Source organism: Oryctolagus cuniculus, chromosome 14 (genome assembly GCF_051225735.1).
Source record: "Oryctolagus cuniculus isolate XC-2025 breed Fujian yellow rabbit chromosome 14, ASM5122573v1, whole genome shotgun sequence".
Taxonomy (NCBI): domain Eukaryota; kingdom Metazoa; phylum Chordata; class Mammalia; order Lagomorpha; family Leporidae; genus Oryctolagus; species Oryctolagus cuniculus.
In genome coordinates this window covers 37,854,806-37,869,018 of record NC_142880.1, presented here as the reverse complement: position 1 = coordinate 37,869,018, position 14,213 = coordinate 37,854,806, and the positions used below count along the sequence as shown (strand labels likewise).

The 14,213-nt window shown below is 50.3% G+C and overlaps 1 pseudogene; it reads left to right on the top strand.

The window, feature by feature from the left end:
- The first annotated feature begins 4,391 nt into the window (after positions 1-4,391).
- Positions 4,392-4,836, top strand: LOC100339599 (oligosaccharyltransferase complex subunit OSTC pseudogene; annotated as a pseudogene).
- The last annotated feature ends 9,377 nt before the right edge of the window (positions 4,837-14,213 follow it).

The following is a 14,213-nucleotide window of genomic DNA, read 5'->3' as shown; positions in this document are numbered from 1 at the left end:
AGAAGCAGTTAACAGGCTAGGGGCTGGGGGGGCAGGGCACCAGCGTGGGGAGGTACTCCAGCTTGTGCTTTTGTTTTAGAACAGGAGTGATCAGAAGAGAGGGAGCAGTCACGTCTTGAGGTTTGCTCGTGGTCGTGGGCTCAGGAGGTCATGCAACTCAATCGCAAAATTGCGCAAACTCACCCCGCTCCCCACCCCACCCCAAAGAAGCTACTTTCTGTGGCAGGCAGCACCTTTTCCCAATGACAAGCGACTTCTCAGGCATTGCTGCTCCCTGGTAGGAGGTCCTCAGCAGGGAGCACACACCCCCATTGGAGGGGACCGCACCTGAAGCCACGTCCCTAACTGGTGGTTTCTTTTGCCTTTCTCAGAATGCTCTACCCCACTGCATCATGCAAATGTCAAGGGTTTGTCACCCTAGAGACGAGCCAGCTACTCAGGACTGTGGCACAGGCAGCTGATCCAAGATACGTTTTTATGGAAACCTCAAGCCGTAACCCACATGTGGTGGCAGACCAGTCTGCTAAAGACTCTAAGTGGAACCAGTTATGTAGCTGGAGGTGGATCCATCATAATCTGGAAAACTGTTCTTTTTCTGGTCTGTTTCAACAAGTGGAGAGAGGAAATAGAGCCCGAAAGGCACGCACTGTTTTACATTTTCGATGGAACTTTGGTAAAAATGGAAATCCTCCCGAAGAAAGGAACACTGGCAGGGGAAGGACAGAGGCAGCCAGAAATAGAAGAGAGAATGTGGAAATAAAGAGTTCTGTTAGTGTGTTTACGTTTCCTGATTTAGTTAAGCAAAAAAAGGCAGGACACAATTATAGAGAGATGTGATTGCTAATGAGAGAGGAGAGAGGGAGAGAGAGAGAGATGATAAAAATGAAATAGGGGACCACGCTGTGGCACAGCAGGTAAAGCCACCGCCTGCAGTGCCAGCACCCCATATGGACACCGGTTCTAGTCCCAGCTGCTCCACTTCCGATCCAGCTCTGCTATGGCCTGGGAAAGCAGTGGAAGATGGCCTGAGTCCTTGGGCCCCTGCACCCACGTGGGAGACCCAGAAGAAGCTCCTGGCTCCTGGCTTCAGATCGATGCAGCTCCAGCCATTGTGGCCATTTGGGGAATGAACTGACAAATGGAAGACCCCTCTCTCTGCCTCTACCTCTCTGTAACTGCCTTTCGAATAAGTAAATAAATTTTAAAAAATTAAAATGAAATAGATCCAAATAGATTCTAGTGATGCACTCTGGGAGCTGCTATTACAGGTTAATTTCATTTTATCTTTTGACCTTTTTGTGTTTTTCCAACTTTAGAGTGACCATGTTTTTCTCTAGCAAAAACAACAAACCAGTTAAATAAATGGCTCTGATTCAAAATGCAATGATCTTTACCTCCAAGTCTAACCACACAGGCCGATGGAGTCCAGGGTTGTTAAAGGCAGTTTCCATTTGGTTAGCGCACCCCAGGCCAGAGAGAGCTGGGAGCTTGCAGATACACACTCACACACTTTGCCCACAGCTCACAGAGCAATATAAAGACTTTTCTAACCTCCACATATTGTAACAGTTCCAATGCCCCCGGGCTACACAGCAACAGATGATGAAACAAAGTGTTCTTTAGTGCCGACCTATTGCAAATTGTTATCATCACCATCAGCCCACACCATCTGCAAAGTCAAATCTAACTGTGAGTGATGCATTGCTCTATACCTTATGTGTGCTACAAATGAGCCTAACGTAGTGGAAGCGGATGTGCTACGGTGGAGGCCAGGCTGTTCCTGGCCATGGGCTCTAATGGTACTGGTTATTTCAGGAGCCTGATCTCCAGATGATGAGCCAGTCCAGGGCCTGGAAAAGCTGGAGCTGGGGGAGCTGCAGAAATTTGCTCCTGGGCACTTGTGCCAGTCATATGGTGGGACTGCCTGCACAAGGTCCCCTCTGCACACGGAGGTCTGCCGATCTTCCTGCTTCTTGACGTTTGTCCTTTGCATCCCTTTGGGGACAAAAGACAGCCTCAGAGGCAAAATCCAGTTGTCCTATTTGTTTTAGCTGCCAGTTCCATTCAGCTATTTGTTCCTCTATTTGAAGACCCTTGAATTAGAGGTTTATTTAGATCAACAAGATCCTTTCCCAGAAGTGCAAAGGCATCACTCCAATAGGGTGATGAGCCATCAGCCTTCCAGACAGACCTTAGCAGAAATCCATTGCTTTCCTTCTGATGCCTGATTGGCTAACAAGAAACGGAAGTCCTCCTCTCTAAAGGGAGCTGGGTAGGTGCGGATGGCAGCATGCAGCTAGAAGATGAAGGCAGCAGCGAGCACATGGACTGAAGAAGGGCTGCACACATGGCGCTTGGAGAGAGAGCGGCCCCGCATCACCCCCTCACAGAGAGTGAGAAGACGTGCGAAGGCCTCCCTCGCTGCCCACCACCAACCCCGCCAGCTCGCCCGTCTGACCTGCAGGCGCCCACCTGGCTGCTGGCCTGCGTCCCCCTGCTGCTTCCTCTCAGCCACCTGACTTTCTGTCCCTTTCCCCTCTGTCTGCGGCATCTTCGCCTTCTTGTCGCCGCCTCCTCAGATGTATCTGACCTTCTAAGTAGATGAGCCGAAGAAGCACTCTCTAGACACAAGTCCCACCCCAGCGATGCCCCGGCCCTCTCCACCAAGCTGCGTAGGAAATCTGCCTGCACCCTTTGCTTCCCCTGTCCTCACCCCCTTCCCACGCTCTGCTCAGCCCACCTCAGCCGCTCTGTCAGTCTCCTCCCTGAGTCCCCAGCGGCCTTGTGATAAAACACAGTGGAAACTTGGGTCTCTGCCTCCCCAGACTCTGGAATCTGGAGACTTCTTCCTGCCTCCTGCCTCCCTTCAGCCCCACTCCAGGGGTCCCATTCTCCCTGGGAGACTCCACCCTCTGCCACGACCTCACTGTGCAGGTGAGCACTCCCATCCCCAGCAGTCTGTGGGACAGCCTGTGTTTCCAGACGGGTCCACCGACAGCTCGCAGGCAGGTCCACAACACCTCACAGACAGGCCCATCAACGCCTCCAGAACCGGCCCAAACCCACCTGCCCGATGCGTCCTGGCCCAGGGACTCTGTGTATGCAGATACCCCTGTTTGGAAAGCGTTCCTCTTCCCCTTGATCCTCCAACCCCTTTACCTGGCTAATGAGCTGTCCTTCATTTTTTTAGCCTCAGCTTAGATGTCACTTCTTCTGGGAAGCCTTCCTGATACCCCAAACCTGAATCAGGTGCTCCCATATTTCCCTAAAGGTCAGCCATATCTCTTTATTATACTGTCCCTCCTTTCCGTTTAAAATATTCATGATATGAGGGCAGAGATCTTTCAGGCTGTCCACTGGCTGTGCCTAGCATGGTTTCTGGCACATAGCATGCTCAACAAAAATGTATTTATTTGAATAAAATACAGCACTCTGTTTCCAGTACTCAGCCACAGGGAAGGATAGGGTATGTGTGTGTGTGTGTGTGTCTCCTGCCCTCCCTAGTCCCATCCCCTGCCACAGCTTCCTGTCCATCAAATGCAGCACCATTTCTCAAGGGAGCAGCCCTGGTCCCACTCTTAAACTTCACCCAGGTTCCAGGTTCCGGCTCCTTGTATGTGTCCACCTGGCATTTTATTTTTTCTATAGATTATTTCCTTTTTATGAGAAAATGCGTTCTTTGTTTTTTTTTTTTTTTTGACAGGCAGAGTGGACAGTGTGTGTGAGAGAGAGAGAGACAGAGAGAAAGAGAGAATGGTCTTCCTTTTCCATTGGTTCACCCCCAGTGGCCGCTGCGGCCGGCGCACCACACTGATCCAAAGCCAGGTCTCCCTGGTCTCCCATGCGGGTGCAGGGCCCAAGGACCTGGGCCATCCTCCACTGCACTCCCCGGCCACAGCAGAGAGTTGGACAGGAAGAGGAGTGACCGGGACAGAATTCAGCACCTCAACTGGGACTAGAACCCAGTGTGCCGGCGCCGCAGGCAGAGGATTAGCCTATTGAGCCGTGGCGCCGGCCGCATTCTTTGTTTTAACAGCAACTTCAAAATGAGCTGTTTAAAAATTTTAAAGCTGAGGGCTGGGGCCAGCATGGCATTGTGGGTTAAGAAGCTGGCATCCCATACCCGAGTGCCCTTTGGAGTCCCGGCTGCTCTGCTTCTGATCCAGGTCCCTGCTGGTGCTCCTGGGAAGGTAGCAGAGGATGGCCTAGGTGCTTGTGTCCCTGTCACCCACAAGGGACACCAGGCTCCTGCCTCAGCCTGGTGCAGCCCCAGCCATTGCAGTCATTTGGGAAAGTGAACCAGTGGATGGAAGATTCTCTCTCTCTCTCTCTCTCTCTCTCTTTCAAATGAATAAATCTTGAACTGTCTTTCAAATAAATAAATCTTGAACATGGAAACCTTGTACTGAGTCCCATTCTTAGTGCTCGGATGTCCCATCCTGAAGCTGAAGAAGCCTCCCTGGGTGCAGGCACCAGCGCTTGTGACGTGTATGCTCTGATGGCGTCACACTTCCTCATCACCAGGGGAATAATTTATGATGCTGTTGGTGAACCTCCAAGTGTTGGCTCTCTGACTGATGGACACAGGCACCAGAGGTCAGTGGCTTTCTTGGCCTTCAGAATAAATGGATGACGTATTATGCAGGGACTTGCATCCAGCTTCCTGCTTACTATGAGAGCTTCCATTTTGAGATCCTAGACTAATCCAGTGCACCAAATATTCCAAAACTCACCAGATATCTTCTTCTATTCATCAGATTCCTTTTTGTCCTGTTGGGTTTCTTCGTGGCTAGTGTATCCTCTAGAATGGAACTGCTTGGCTATATGATAGGTTAGACAGCCTTTTCAGAAGAACTCAATAGATTCTGGATTTGCCCCTGCTAACAAAATTTTAGAGGTTGTGCCAGAGCCGGCATGTGGCATAGTGGATGAAGCCACCTGCGATGCTGGCATCCTATAGGGGAGCTGGTTCAAGTCCCGGCTCCTCCACATCTGATTCATCTCCTGGCTAATGCGCCTGGGAAAGCAGTGGCAGATGGCCCAAGTGTTTGGGCCCCTGCACACATGTGAAAGAACTGGAAGAAGCTCCTGGCTCCTTGCTCTATCCTGGCCCAACCCTGGACATTGCGGCCATTTGGGGAGTGAACCAGCAGATGGACGACCTCTTGCGCTTTCTTGCTCCCTCTCTCTCTCTCTCTGTAATTCTGTTTTGAAATAAAATAAATCTTTTTTTTTTAAAGAAAAGAATGACAGACAGTAGTAAAAAATGTCAACTAAACACAGGAAGAATAGTAAGGCTTGGACTGCAATGTCTTCTTGGTAGCACAGACTGTTTTTCACAGTATTTTTTCCTGCTGACCTGTATTGACATACCAACAATGAGAAGTGGTGATTTCCTCTTAGTTTTTCATTTCTTAAAAAAAATACACTCAGGGCCTGCACTGTGGCATAGTAGGCTAAGCCTCTGCCTGTGGCACATGAATCCCATATGGACACTGGTTTGTGTCCCAGCTGCTCCTGTTCTGATCCAGCTCTTTGCTATGGCCTGGGAAAGCAGCGGAAGAAGGCCCAAGTACTTGGGCCCTTGCATCCACATGGGAGACCCAGATGAAGCTCCTGGTTCTTGGCTTCAGATCAGCCCAGCTCCAGCCTTTTCAGCTACTTGGGGAGTGATCCAGCAGTTGGAAGACCTCTCTCTGTCTCTCCCTCTCTGTAACTCTGCCTCTCAAATAAATATATCTTAAAAATATATTTAAAGAAATAAAATACATTCTATTCCTACAATTATAATATTGAATAATATTTTACAGCCTCTTTAGCATTTTTTGGAGATGACATTTCTGATGTTCAGAGCTTAATGGAAAATCAGGAAGCATGATCGCATGAGCTGAGAACCGGCACAGCGGGTGAGCTTCACCCCTGGTGCTGCGCCTTTGAATCGAGTGGATGATAAGATGACATTTCAGACACATGTGCGAGACTGGTTCCTGACCAACGTGATGTGTGAAAGGAGCAGAATTAATCGTTTTTCTAAATAACAATAACTAAACAAATCTGTAAATAAATCCAAATTGAGGACTCTCTCTGTCACACATCCACGTGGATGATTCAGCACAAACACGTTTCGGGCTGTATCTCCCAAGGGGAACAATATTCTCACCACAGGATAAGTCTCACAGGCAGGTTGGCTCGTGACTTAGTTTTTATTTTCCTGTCTGGAGTTTAACGTTGCTAAACAAGAATGCTCAGCTCCAACAGAGTCGTTCTGAAAATGCATTTTGGAAGCTCTAAGTGTTCGCTAATTTTTCCTTTTGCGTTTTGGCTGGTTGTGAAGATTTCATAGATCCAAAAGCATGGCCTTTGATGCTTGCCTTAATGCTTGCGGCTACGTTTTGAAATAAAGAAGATATTTTAATAAGTTGATGGGAATGAGTCATACGATTCCCCCAACGGAAGCCACAACACACAACACCCTTCGCTGTAGGACATCTGTTGGTCTCTTTCAAAAGGTTGCGTACTGGGTTTTAAAGAGCAGATTTGGAAATAACACAGCTACACTCAGCACCACGCTGGCAGAGGGTTTGGCCTGGGCCCTTTCTTCCTGTGCAGAGAGCTGCCCGTGAGCTCTGCTGAGGCTGTCTCATGCTTTTCAAACCAGTGATGGGGGCAGGGGCCCTTGCTGGTGTCTCATTTGCCAAATGAAGGTGTTCATCGTGAGAATAATGAGAGAAGGGCAAAGACAGGAGAGCAGGTGGTCTGGGACTAGGCAAATTACTCTGGGTAAGCCTTGCTCTTGGCATCCCATGGACACTCTTCTCCACAACAGAACTTTCAAGAAAGTGCCTCCTCGCCCTGCTCAGATGGCCACAGCTGGTTAGCCCCAGCCTTGGGGACGCCTTCCAAACACTTTATGATTCCCTCTCATTTTTTCCCAAGGGCTTGCTCCTGACCTGAGTTTTCCTCTTCATCTTGTCCTCTGGTGTGGGGAGCAACTCGGACTAGACTAAGTTACTGGAATTAAGACTTATTCTATGCATCTGCTCTCCCACAATATGGCGCTGGGAGAGGAGGAAACAGCTTCTACACAGCTGCCTCCAGTTCAACCAATAAACTGTAGGACCTACTCCTGATTGGAGGAGAGCAGCGTACTCGGCGTGTGGGTAGCAGAGTTGGGATTGGTGGAAGAGGACTATAAAGGAGGAGAGAGACAACATGCACCAGGAACATCTAAGAGGAACACCTGTGCAGCCCCCGAGAGAGCCAGCCGGCGGTGTGCCGCTCCCCCGCGGAAGTGGGGAAAAGTGGCAGGGGGCCCGCCCCTCCACGGAGGTGGAAGGGTCGGTAGCCAACCCGGGAAGAACCAGCAGCAAACCCGGGGAGGGCCGAGCAGATAAAAGAACAGCGCAGGGTCCTGTGTCGTTCCTCCACGAAGACGGGGAGCGACATAATGGTGCCGTGACTCGGATATGAAGCCTAGGCAGGGTTTAGTGTCGTTCCTCCACGAAGACGGGGAGCGACACTCTGGGGTGGACCATGGTTTGGAAGCCAGGTCAGAGGCTGGGCCTGGCCTTGTATCGCCTGTGTTCCTGGGACCTCTTGCCTCCATTCCTGTGGATCCAAATCTGAGGGTTCTCTTCAACCTTCCCCACTCACTGGGGGTGAAGGGAGATCCGCGGTCCCTGTTACTCTGTGAAGGAATTCTTCCTGGTTTCCGTAGCCCCCCTGTGCTATGCTGAAGGTGGAGTAAGTCATCGGTGTTGAGGTCAGTGCCACTCCATGTTCAAGGACCGTCGACGCTGCTCTAACTCGTGAGCTTGTTAGAAGTGAAACTCCTCAGGCCCCATGCGAAACCTACTGAATCAGGATGTCTGAGAGTGGGCCCAGGAATCTGGTTTATTTTTAATTAATTTATTTGGGGGGGGGAGAGAGAGAGAGAGAGAGAGAGAGAGAGAGAGAGAGAGATCCACTGTTTTATTCCCCAAATGCCCACAACTGGGATTGGACCAGCTGAAGCCAGAAGCCGGGCATCTAATCTGCATTTCCCATGTAGGTGGCAGGGACCCAGCTACCGAATCTATCACTGCTGACTCCTGAAGTGCCCATTAGAAGGAAGCTGGGGAGTCAGCACTGTGGCATAGTAGCTTAAGTCTTTATCTGTAGCACCGGCAACCCATGTGAGCGCCAGTTTGTGTCCTGGTTGCTCCACTTTTGATCCAGCTCCCTGCTGATGGCCTGGAAAAGCAGTAGAAAATGGCCCAAGTGCTTGGGCCCTTGCACCCATGTGGGAGACCCAGAAGCAGCTCCTGGCTCCTGGCTTCGGATCGGTGCAGCTCTGGCCATTTGAGGAGTGAACCAGTGAATGGAAGCCCTTTCCCTGTTGCTCCCTCTCTGCCTGTAACTCTGCCTCTCAAATAAATAAATAAAATCTTTAACAAAAAAAAGAAGACGACGACGACAACAAAGAGGAAGAAGAAGAAGAAGAAGAGAGCTGGGACTTGAACCCAGGCACTCTGATATGGGATATGGGCAATTTACCCACTAGGTCAAATGCCTGTCCCAGAAGTCTACATTTTGTTTTGTTTTTGTTTTTATTTATTTTCAGTTTATTTGAAAGGCAAAGAAAGAGATACATAGAGAGATCTATCTTCCATCCACTAGTTCACTCCCCAAATGCTTCCAACAGGCAGGGCTGGGCTAGGCAGAAGCCAGGAGCCAGAACTCCATCTGGGTCTCCCCTATGGGTGGCAGGGGCCCAAGCACTGGCACCCTCACCTGCTGCCTCTCAGGGCACACTTCAGCAAGAAGCTGGATGCAAAACAGAGGTGCCCGGACTTGAACCAGCACTGTGATTAGGGGTGTGAATCCCCTGGAAGCAGTCTCTGCACCAGTGACGTTCAAGCATTGTCGTGGTGTCACCACATGAGCACACTCACACAATCAAACCAGTATTTTGTTAACATAGTTTGGCAGGGAAATGAAGTCTCATGACTGATTATCGGTGACCACAGTAACGCTTGTGTGGTGGCCCCCAGAAGTGAAGCTTTTTTTTTGGACAGGCAGAGCAGACAGTGAGAGAGAGAGAGACAGAGAGAAAGGTCTTCCTTTGCCGTTGGTTCACCCTCCAATGGCTGCTGCGGCCGGCGCACCGCGCTGATCTGAAGCCAGGAGCCAGATGCTTCCTCCTGGTCTCCCATGCGGGTGCAGGGCCCAAGCACTTGGGCCATCCTCCACTGCACTCCCTGGCCACAGCAGAGAGCTGGCCTAGAAGAGGGGCAACCGGGACAGAATTCGGCACCCCGACCGGGACCAGAACCCAGTGTGCTGGCGCCGCAGGCAGAGGATTAGCCTATTGAGCCACGGTGCTGGCCAGAAGTGAAGCTTTCTAATGAGAGCAGCCAGGTCCACATGTTCGCTCACTCTCTGGACTGATTCATTGTGTAATATATAGAAAAGCCTTACCTAGATAAGTAGGTGCACATGGAACAGGGTTTTGTCTTGTTTTGTTTGTTTGTTTGTTTGTTTGAAGATAGCATTGCGTGGAATGGGAGAGGAAGCCGGAGATGGGAGGGTTGCGGATGGGAGGGAAGTTAGGGGGGGGGGGGTGGAGCCATTGTAATCCATAAGCTTTACTTTGGAAATTTATAGTTATTAAATAAAAGTTTTAAAAAAAGAAAATGTATAGCACGATAAAAGCTATGCATGGATCTCAAAATTTTTTGACCCAAATAAACTCATTTTTAATTCAAAAAAAATATATAGCATTATGGCCAGCATGGTGGTGCAGCAGGTTAAGCTGCTACCTGCAACACCAACACTCCATACAGGCACCAGTTTGAGTCCCAGCTGCTCCACTTCTCTCTCTCTCTCTCTCTGTCTCTCTCTCTCTCTTTTAAAGATTTATTTATTTATTAGAAAGGCAGAGTTACAGAGAGGCAGAGGCAGAGAGAAAGAGAGAGAGAGAGAGAGAGAGGTCTTCCATCCTCTCGTTCACTCCTCAGATGACTGCAATGGCCGAAGCTGTGCCCATCCAAAGCCAGGAGCCAGGAGCTTCTTCCAGGTCTCCCACATATGTGGTAGAGCCGCAAGTATTTGGGCCATCTTTAACAGCAGAGAGCTGGATTGGAAGTGGAGCAGTCAGGACTCGAACTGGCACCCAAATGGGATGCTGGCACTACAGGGAGTGACTTTACCCGCTACACCACAGTGCCAGCCCCAGCTGCTCCACCTCTGATCCAGCTCCCTGCTAATATACCTGGGAAAGCAACAGAAGATGCCCCACGTGTCTGGGCCCCTGCCACCCACAAGGGAGACCTGGCTAGAGTTCCAAGCTCCTGGTTTCAGCCTGGCTTAACCCTGGCTGTTGCAGCCATCTGGGGAGTGAACCAGTGGATAGAAGATCTCTCTCTCCCTTTCTGTTAACTCTTCCTTTCATCCATGTAAAATAAACCTTTTCGGAGAAAAAGGTGGCTCTCCTTGCAATCTTGGGGTGCTCTTCTATTAAACAGATGGTGGGGAAGCTTTAGTCCAAGGATTCACGCATGAAGAAGTGGTTCTGTGGCATTAGTATGAACACAATGACAATCTTCAGTGGGATGAAAAGTGGCACATGGGGCAGGAGTCATGGCATAGCAGGTGAAGCCACTGCCTGCAGTGCCGGCATTCTGTAAAGGTGCCTGTTTGAGTTCCAGCTGCTCCACTTCTGATCCAACTCCCTCCCTGCTGACGCACCTGGGAAAGAAGTAGGAGATGGCCCACATACGTCGGCCCCTGCACCTATGTGGGAGACCCAAAAGAAGCTCCTGGCTTCTGGCTTTAGTCTGGCCCAGCCCTGGCTGTTGCAGCCATATGGGCAGTGAACTAGCAGATGGAAGACCTCTCTCTCTTGCTCGGTAACTCTGCCCTTCATTTTTTTTTTAAAGATTTATTTTATTTATTTGAAAGATAGAGTTACAGAGAGAGGTAGAGATAGAGAGAGGTCTTCCATCTGCTGGTTCACTCCCCAGTTGGCCGCAATAGCTGGAGCTGTGCTGATCCGAAGCCAGGAGCCAGGAGCTTCTTCCAGGCCTCCCACGTAGGTGCAGGGGCCCAAAGACTTGGGCCATCTTTTACTGCTTTCTCAGGCCATAGTAGAGAGCTGGATCGGAAGAGAAGCAGCCAGGACTAGAACCAGTGCCCATATGGGGTGCCTGTGCTTAAGGCCAGGGCTTTAATCCTCTGCGCTACAGCACCAGCCCCCTGCCTTTCAAATAAAATAAATCTCCTTTTAAAAATATGGCACATGTCACATTTGATTGTGTCTTTTTTTATATTGTTAAAAAAGTTTTAATGAAATTTAAGTTAAATGTTTGTGGAAACTCTTAAATCCCTTACAGCCCCTCAGGGAGAGAGACTGGGACCAGAGGGGTGCAGGCACTGGCGCAGGTCCTGTAACCTAGGGGGTGGGACCTCCTGACTCCTGGAGTTTAGGTTTCAGGGACTCAGCCCAGCCCCTGTGTGGATTCCAAGGGCCTTGTGCGCAGGGCTGAGCCTTCCAGAGCTGCAGCTGTTTATCCTGTGTAAATGAATTACCCACTAGAATTCCCCTGAGGCAACCCTCATGCCAGCTGCAGGGTGCCAGGCAGGGACAGCAGTCAGGAAAGATCTCTGGGCCTCCTGGCATGGACCACCAGCTGGCACACCCGCTCTTCTGCAAATAGGGCCACTGGGGCCGGCAGGCTCATGGGGTCTGCCCTGCCCTGCCTAGCCAGGCCCCGTCCCCTGCTCTGCGCCCACATTTGGCTAACAAAGGTATTATCTGGGCAGAGTGACAATGGGGAGATGGGGCAGAGAGGGGGCGGGAGTGGGAGGGGAAAGGGTGCAGAGGAACTCAGAAACCCCTTCCCCAGTGGCTACACCAGCCCCGGGGGCTGGGGGGGAACTGCCAGGGCCAGGGCCCAGGCTTGGAGAAAACAAAGCTGCCATTTCGGGGAGCTGGATCGGCCACTCGGCCAGGACTGGAACCCGGCTCGAACGCGATGCTGGCATTGCAGGCAGTGGCGTAGCCTGCTGCATTCAGCCCTGCAGGACCCAGTGACGTCCCCTCGGGTTTCCTAGCAACTTGCTGAGCTTGGGTTTTTCCAGCTCCTTTTGCAAGGCCGAATTTAATTAAAAAAAAAAAAAAAAAAAAAAAAAAACTGGCGTGAACACACAGGTGTGGCGGGGCCTGGTGCTTCTCATTGGTCCACTTTACTTCCTGTTAACATTAGAGACAAGTGGGTTGCTTCAACATTTGTGTCTCTCACAGAGAAACACCACAAATCCCAGAAGTCTGCACACCTCCGTAATCACCTCGCAACAGACGAGAGTATTGTTAGTGGCTTCCTGAGCATCCCTTCTCCTCTTCCTCACCAGGAGAAATGGTTGGCCATGTGCTCAGTCTCCCCTATTTGTAGGAGCAGCCGCTCCACCAGGTCCACCAGGCTAAGGAAAGTCCTTAGCCAGAGTCCTTGGGTGGCACCTCTGATGAAAATGCACACACTCAGATCCTATGGGAACATTGCACCCACCTTTATCTGTTTTCTTGGTCAGAATGTGGACACAACGGTTGGAGCCAGAGCAGCCACTTTGGCAACCATGGGGAGGAAATCCCCATTGTAAGGGTGGTGAAGCCAGCAGACTCATAGAATGGCAAACGCCCCACATAGCACTCCGGCCTCGGAATCAACCCTTGGGCTTCGGATCTGGCTAAAAGGCCCATGGGAGCCTCACAGGCATGGAAAGCCATGACACGGTGGCAAAAACAACCTAAATGAAAGATCCTGGTGAACAAGACCCCAGCGGAAGGAACAGGCCATCAAGGAGGGAGGCGCCTTTCTCCAAAGGGAGGAAGGAACCTCCACTGTGATATGGCCTTGACTAAACAAGTTCAGAGTTGGTGAACTCAAGGGCTTCCATAGCCTAGACAGCTCATGGCAAGAGCCTTGGGTGATTGCTGACGTCATGAATAAGAGTGCCAATTGTTGAATCAACAACGGGAGTCACTAGGTACATGCTCCCCAAGTAGGATCTCTGTCCTTAATGTGTTTTACTATGAAACTTAAAGACAACACTACTAGTCGAACAATACCCTATACCTTGTGCGGTTGTGTGAGGGCAGCCTGTTGAAATCCTTGCTTAGTGTATACTAAGTTGATCTTCTGTATATGAAGGTGATTGAAAATGAAACTCGATGAAGGGCGGGATGGGAGAGGGAGTGGGAGAGGGGAGGGCCACAGGAGGGAGGGAGGTTGGGGGGGGGGCCACAAAAATACAAAAGCTCCAAGGGGCAATGGGTCCTTGCTCCACCTCGACCACTTGTAACAGCCTTGGCTGCCTGCCTCAAAATCTCTTCTCAGCAGAGCAAATTAAAATCTATTTAGGAGCCGGCACTGTGGTACAGTGGGTTAAACTGCCACCCGCCATGCCAGCATCCCATATGGGCATCAGTTTACATCCCAGCTGCTCCAGTTCTGATCCAGCTCCCTGCTAATGCACCTGGGAAAGCAGCAGAAGATGGCCCAAGTGCTGGGTCCCTAACACCCATGTGGGAGACCTGGAAAGATTTCCTGGCTCCTGGTTTTGGCCTAACCCAGCTCCAGCCATTGTGGCCATTTGAAGGAGTGAACCAACAGATGGACTACCCACCCCACTCCATCCCACCCCGCCCCCTAGAACCCTGCCTTTCAAATAAATCAATATTTTTTTAAAAGTAAAATAAAATATATTTGATTAAGATTTATATTTAGAGGCCAGTTGCTGTGGCACAGCCGGTTAAAGCCACAATGGATGCAATGCTGGCATCCCATATGGGCACTGGTTCAAGTCCCAGCTGCTCTATTTCTGATCCAGCTCTCTGCTATGGCCTGGGAAATCAGTTGAAGATGACCCAAGTGCTTGGACCCCTGCACCCTCATAGGAGACCTAGAGGAAGCTCCTGGCTCCTGGCTTCCGATCAGCTCAGCTCTGGCCATTGTGGCCATTTGGAGAGTGAACCAGTAGATGGAAAACCTCTCTCTCTCTCTCTCTCTCTCTCCCTCTCTCTGAAACTTTGACTTTCAAATAAATAAAATAAATCTTTTTTTAAAAAAAAGAGAAAGATTTGTATTTAGGTTTCTCTTAAATGCCCTCCATGCAGTTCTAACCAATATAAAATTCCAAAACACAAACGTGACACCATCATTTTAAGCCCAGGAATG